Genomic DNA, 7,263 nt, shown 5'->3' on the forward strand with positions numbered 1-7,263 from the left:
AAACAAATGGATTGAGAAACAGCTTTTTGAAACCTACCCTGCTCTTAAAAAGATTGTAACAAGATGACAAGTAAAATCCCCAAGAAGCTTTCTTTAAATTACTTGAACAATTTATAATCTCCAAGAAACTTACTAAAGCGAATTTTCACTCCAGTTCTCTCTCTCCCACCTTCTCCTTCTCAAATTCCCTCATTTAATTTCTTCTCATAATTGGAGAAATGAGCAATTTTCCAATTCTGTTAGAATGTCTGTGAGATGGTAAAGAGAAAAAAAGTTAATCAAATGGAAGAATTTGTGGAGGGATATTAGGTTCAGAAATAAATTATTTCAACATGTGAGGTTTTTATCGGGCTGCCAAAGAAAATCCATGCAGTAGGTCACAAGAATAGAATCAGTAGCGGGTAGGCTTAAGTTTCTTGGTTTAGAAAAACTTAAGATGGGTGTTCGGATATTACATTTTCTAAGAAGTTGGGTGGTTAGGAGTAGGGTATGTACTTATGATTATAAATTCAGAAAATAGATTTTGGCGAACTTGATTAGAAGTGAATGTAATAACTATTAATGCCCGTCATGAATAATGACGCACTATATTTGACTATATTTTGTTTTAGAATTTTAAATTGTAAGTTCTGGGCTAGAAGGAAGAAAATTGAGTTGTAGTGCTGATTTTGTCATTAACAAGTAATGTAATTTTGGTAAAATTCATTTAAATTTTAAGGGCCTCAGTTTACCAAAGGTGAACATCCTGTTGCCTAATTAGATAATTTCTAACCTTCCAGCTCAAAGATTCACTCCAAGCAAAACAGATATTTTCAGCTTCACTTCAGACATGTCCTCTGCTTTCTAATCAGATTTGGTTAGAAATGGTACTACATATCTAGATGCTTTGTAGTTTTTACAAATCTGTGCTATAGCATAAGTAAACTTTTACTCCTTCAGCAGAAGTTTGAGGGCTTCAGGGACTAAGAGCAAGATGCACGAACTAAAATTTGCATGCTACAACCTCAGTTGACCTCTCAAGGTTGTCCAGGAAAAAATTACACTGATTTCTTTTATAGGCAATAAATGCTTTCTGTGTAATTCTGAGTTAAGTGATGTTTTTGTTCTTGTTCTGCATTTCTAAACTTCTAGTTCTGAAAATACAACAGGCTCACAGAACAATCAGTAAAACAGAATTAGGAAGCTTCGTTAAGTTGGTCACGATAATGAAGAGCCAAAATCATAGACCTTAGAGAGTCTGAGGAAAGCTTTGGAAACTCTCTTCTTCTTCTTCTTCTTCTTCTCCTCCTCCTCCTCCTCCTTCTTCTTCTCCTCCTCCTCCTTCTTCTTCTTCAAACCCTCTTCTTCTTCTTCTTCGTTTCTTTTTTTTTTTTTTTAAGATTTTATTTATTTATTTGACAGAGAAGTCACAAGTAGGCAGAGAGGCAGGCAAAGAGAGAGATGGGGAAGCAGGCTCCCCACCCAGCAGAGTGCCCAATGCTGGACTTGATCCCAGGACCCTGAGATCATGACCTGAGCCGAAGGCAGAGGCTTTAACCCACTGAACCACCCAGGTGCCCTGGAAACCCTCTTCTAAGCTCACACACCAACAGGCATGTGCATCACATACATTTATGTACAATCTCAAGAGGTTCAAAAGGCAACGTAATTACTTTCCCTAGAGGGCTTTCAGAGGTCCAATATACAGTCTCTAAATGTCAGACTTGGCAGTAACTTCTGTCATCTGCACTGCAGCGTTAGAGGTACATAGTGACAACTCTTAACTTCCAAATAAGGGAAGAGTGTAGTGGCACAGATAAAACAAAATTGGTAGATAATTCTCAAATCATTTGTCATTGATCTTGGAACACTTCTTTTAGCTTCTTTTGCTTTGCGCTAATGTGGAAATCTGTGCTTCTTGAGAACACACCCGTTGCTGGTTACCCATACATGTGGTAAATTGCTAGGACAGAGCCAACTTGAATTTAAAATACGTGGTGGATGGTCGAAAAAGTGTATGCAATATATATGGATAATTATGAGCTTTCAAAAGGTTTTTATGTATTAAAAAGCATTTACTCCAAGGAGAAATCTGATCCCATTTAAAAGTGTTGCAGTCATTTCCCCACAGATAGATGTGTTTACCACAGCATGTGAATAGACTTCAGAGGGTGGCTACAATTTTTCCTGCCAGACTTTTTTCCTTCTTCCAGATTTTTTGAATAATAATAATAATAATAATCTACTATATTTAGAGGTATATTCTGCTCTGAAATAGCATGGGAGAGAACAAAAGGAAATGTTTGGCTTCTCTCCCTTCTCTCTTCCCCACCCACCTTTTCCTCCCTCTCCCTTTCTCTGTGGTCACTTTCTCTTCTTAAATTCTGAAGACAATTTTAGTGTGGGCCTTATTCCATATGTTGTTCGGGAGGATTCTTGGGGACACCCTGAAATAATGCTAAGTCTGATTCTTATGAGAGAGCTGAACAGAGCTTTTAAAGACATGAAACTAACTGTAAGGATTTTGCTAATACTTATTCATTGCACCATTGTAACAATATTCTCCAGTAGATATTATTATTATTATTAAGATTTTATTTATTTATTTATTTGGCAGAGAGACTCAGTGAGAAAGAGAACATAAGCGGTGGAGTGGTAGAGGGAGAAGCAGGCTTCCTGTCGAGCCTGGAGCCTGATGCAGGGTTCAATACCAGGATCCTGAGATCATGACCTGAGCCGAAGGCAGACGCTTAATGACTGAGCCACCCAGGGGCCCCTCCAGTAGGTATTATTAAAAGTGTTTTACGAAGTATAAATCAGGACCTTAAGTGGCTGAGTAAATTGTCTCAGGTGGCTAAGGTTGTAAGTGACAGAGCCAGGTCGAACTAGCTGCTCATCTACATTCCCTTTAGGTATCTTGAACTTCAACCTCAGGAATTGTTTAGGGCTATAGTAGACGCTCAATTAATAGTGAAGATTGTTTAAAGAATTTGACTAACTTCTAAACTTCACTGGCTTCTGCATGTGGCATCCAGCCACACATACGGCCATTTCTCACCCTCTACCCTGGACTGGATGTTGAGTTTCTGTGCTTTTTGAAGCAGAGTGGAGGGCCAGACAACTCCTGGTGGAAACTTCATGTCCTGGAACCTATGAAATTGAATGACTTCCTCTTAAGTACAAATTCTTTGAAGTTGAAGATACATGGATTAAGACATCCACATAAGCCTTTTAGATAACAACACGTATTTTAGTCAAATAATAGAAGATGAGTGTAGAAATACACCAAAGAGTAGCTGAGCCATTTTTATCCTGGTGTTACCTAATCCAAAGAATATTTGTTAGAAATATCTTGAAGAATTAGGAAATATTAAATGTTGACATTTTATAAATATACTGACTTTTCTTTCCTCTCACTACTAATGATGTTTTCATCCTGGAAAACATTAACGTAATTGCAACCAGCTCTTATGTATCAGAGAAAATTCAAAGCCACATTTTTATGTCTGATACTTAGTTAAACTTTATAATAGTATCTTTTGTTAGAAAGTTCTAGAATGACTTTCTGTTATGTTTTTAAGGCAAAATTTTTTCAATAATTCTGTAATTATTTTTTTCTTCAATAAACTTGTTTATCATTGGTCATTTCTACTATTAGCTCAGATCTTAAGTCTCCTGAATTTTTCAATATTTATATGAATAATAGCATATACTGAGGAGGTTACCTGGCTTGGGGTTCTGAAACACATCAAATCCTTCACCACATTTTTCTTGCCTTGGTGGTTGGCTATTTGTCTGGATTAAACAAAAAACAAACCAAAAACTACAAGTGAGAGATTTTTTAATCCAATTGCTGTTTAGCTATGTTTCCTTGTTTAGATTCCTGCTCCTTACTGAATTGCCCGAATAATGAAAGAAATAATGATAAAAAATATAATTGAGAACAAAATATCTGTCTATGGACATGTATGCTTATGATTTACAGTAGTGTTCTCTGTATCATCATTTACCTCCTGGGTGGTCATTTTAGGAGGTAGAGTTAGGGAATAGGTATCCTGAATTGAGCTTATTGGTTTCTAAACCAGAAACCAGGGTTAGATCTGCCCTAACTTTGTACCTACATCCAATCATTGACTCTAAGGTTCTGAAAAAAGCTTGAAATGGGGGAATCCATTTACATTTGCTTCAGACTACAGGGCACTTCAGATGTTTATGGCTTCCTTTGCTTGCTCTGGCTCTTTTCTCTCAGTACAACTCCCGTGATGGAAAACCTCCTCAGACATTCCAGGCTTTTCTCAAATGCTACTGTGAAGGTTTGTGAAACCAGGGGAAACAGGAAAGAAGGGGCAGCCCCAGGAGTAGCATATGGAAGAAACATGATCTGTTGCTCCGCTATGTTTTGGGGAAAGAGGGATGAAGCTATGAGGACAGGATGATAGAGTAGACCTTCCCACATATGACACACAGGACTTAGTAAACAAACTGTGTCAACTTAGTAAAAAAAAATGTGCTCTGTTGTACTGGGCTTGAGAAGAGCCTGCACAGACACTGTAAGGAAAGGTGGCTCATCTGTTTAAGTTGAGGAGAAGGCTATTGGAAGAGTGAATGAACTCTGGGGGAAAACAGCAAACGTGAAATTCAGCCTCTCTCTAGGCTCTGCAGGCTGTGCGAGCACCTGCTGACCTCTGGGTCTCCAGTAACCCTCAGTTACTTCAGTTGTTTCTTTTTAAGCACTTTCTAGGGCAATTTGGAGAACTTGGTGATGTGATAATGGTCCTCAGCAGTATTATTCATTGTCGTCGTGGAATCACTTTTGCTAGAAACTACTTCCCCTGAACAAAGACAGATAGAGGTTTTGTGGAGCCCACTATTTATAATCTTTGGAGCCCTCTTTACAAAAAAGATACAAAGTTACAAATACAATATTAGCTACAAGAGTGTTTAGAAAGTCTTAGACTAATTGCTTAGAATGAGAAAACACATTGAATTCAGAAAACTAAAAAAGTGAACAATGATCACAGACATAATAAAATTCAGAAAAATAACACAACATCTATATTAACAAACTCCCTGACACATTTCTGCAGTGCCTTTTTTCCCCTTTACTATTTTTGGCTGCAAAATCTCTGCCTCTTTTTTAAAGCCTTAATTTTTTTAAGAGCAGCTTTAGATTTACAACAAAATTGAGAGAAAAGACAGAAATTTCTTATGTACCTCTTGTCTCCACATCTGCGTTGCCTCCATTACCAACATCACTAACATCACTCACCAGAGCAGGATATTTTTTACTGGGGAGGAATCCACATTAACACATCATTATCACCCACATTCCATAGTTTACTTTAGGGTTCATTCTTGGTGTTGTACATTTTGTAGGTTTAGACAAAAGTATTATGACATATAGCCATCATTATAATACCATGCAAATGATTTTCACGGAACTAAAAATCCTGTATGCTCTGCCTATTCATCTTTTCCCTCCAATCCCTGATCTTTTCAGTGTCTCCATAGTTCACCTTTTACAGAAAATCATATAATCGGAAATATAATGTGTATAATACGTAGCCTTCCCAGATCAGCTTTGTTCACGTAGTAACATGCATTTTAGGTTCCTCTCTGGTTTTTCATGGCTTAATAGCTCATTTCTTTTTAGTGTTGAATACTATGCCCTTGTGTGGATGTACCGCAGTTTGTTTATTCATTCACCCACTGAAGAGCATCTTGGTTGCTTCCAGTATTTGGCAACTATGTATAAAGCTGCTGTAAACATTTGTGTGCAGGTTTTTTATGTGTATATAAATTTTCAACTCCTTTGGGAAAATACTGAAGAATATAATTACTGGATCATATGGTGAAAGTATGTTTAGTTTTGAAAGATCTGATTGCCTCTTTACATGACAACAATCTTCTGAGATTGTTTTCTGTGGATAGGGTATACAGATGATTTAATCTTACCTCTACCATGGCTGAATGAAATTGATTTTTTTTTTTTTTATCACAGAGGAAGTGGGGATGCATAATTTCACATGCAGATGTGCTGTTTTTCTGTTATAGGTTTGTTTGCTACAAACACAGAGAGTCTGATGCATTCTCTTTCTCATGGTTGCCATCAAAAAAGGAAAAAAAAAGTTCAGTGTGGTCAGAATTGTTTGCTCTGCTTCATCAAATATAACTTCTGCCAGGAAAAGTCTTCTGAGGCATACTAAGGTGTCAGTTCATTTGTTTACAGTGTTTCAGGTGTGATGATCAGAAGGGTTTTGTGCGGACTGGCTCTCGGCTCTGTACAGTCCAAGACTTATTTCTCCTTATATGATCCACATGTTTCCTGGGTTTTGAACTGTGGGTTCTATCCTATAGGCCTGCACCTTCGTGTCAGGATAGAGACTGAGATGGCACATTATCCTGCAGAGTATTTTTGGAAGCCGGTCCTATGCTGTGAAGGAGAGCAGTGACTTAACAATATGTGGAGAGGATTGTGAATCGCATCAATCTATGCCATTAAAGCCCAACAATTATACCCCCAACTTGATTTCTTCTTAGAGGAACCACGAATACTCATGGCCACTCTGCGGGAGGGAAAGAGGGCCAGTGGGGAAAATGAGTACAAAGAGACAGAAGCCCTTCTAACTGAGGTTAAAATATCCTACTCTTACAGATTTTGCAAAAAATGATCTGACCATGTGAACATGCTGGTAAGCCCCATCCCAGGGACTTGGCAGTATCTTGTAGAAGTGAGGAGCCCTGAGGCTTAGGTTTCATTAGCATCACGGTAGATTAATTTCCCTCTATTAGATTCTACCCTTTTCTCCAAACGATGTGGTAATAAAGGCCTTTATCATTCAGGCCTGTCTTACCTGTCTTACACTGTCTTGCTTAAAATTATTAAGTGTGTGAAAATATACACACACACACACACACACACACATTCAGATATATTCAGGAACTTTGTGTATGTTCCCCTAATACTGATCTCAGAGCTCTTTGAACTGTGAAATGGTTATCTTTGCTTCCTATGTAGTATTAGGCTTTGTGGATAAATCTTTCCACATATATAAATCTATCTGTCATTGTTGGGCAAAGGCAGGGGCGTTTTGAAAGATGTTTTTATACATATTTCACAATTATATTCCAAAAAATTTATCCTTGTGTACTCTTCTACCAGAGATGTATGAAAATCATTGTTTTACCACACTTTTCCAAAAATGATTACCATAGTTCAAGTTCCAAAACAGCCCCATTGTATGCATTCATTTGGGATGGTTTTAATTTTTACTATATTGAGTT

This window comes from Enhydra lutris, unplaced genomic scaffold (genome assembly GCF_002288905.1).
Source record: "Enhydra lutris kenyoni isolate GAN:26980312 unplaced genomic scaffold, ASM228890v2 scaffoldscaffold17, whole genome shotgun sequence".
Classification (NCBI taxonomy): domain Eukaryota; kingdom Metazoa; phylum Chordata; class Mammalia; order Carnivora; family Mustelidae; genus Enhydra; species Enhydra lutris.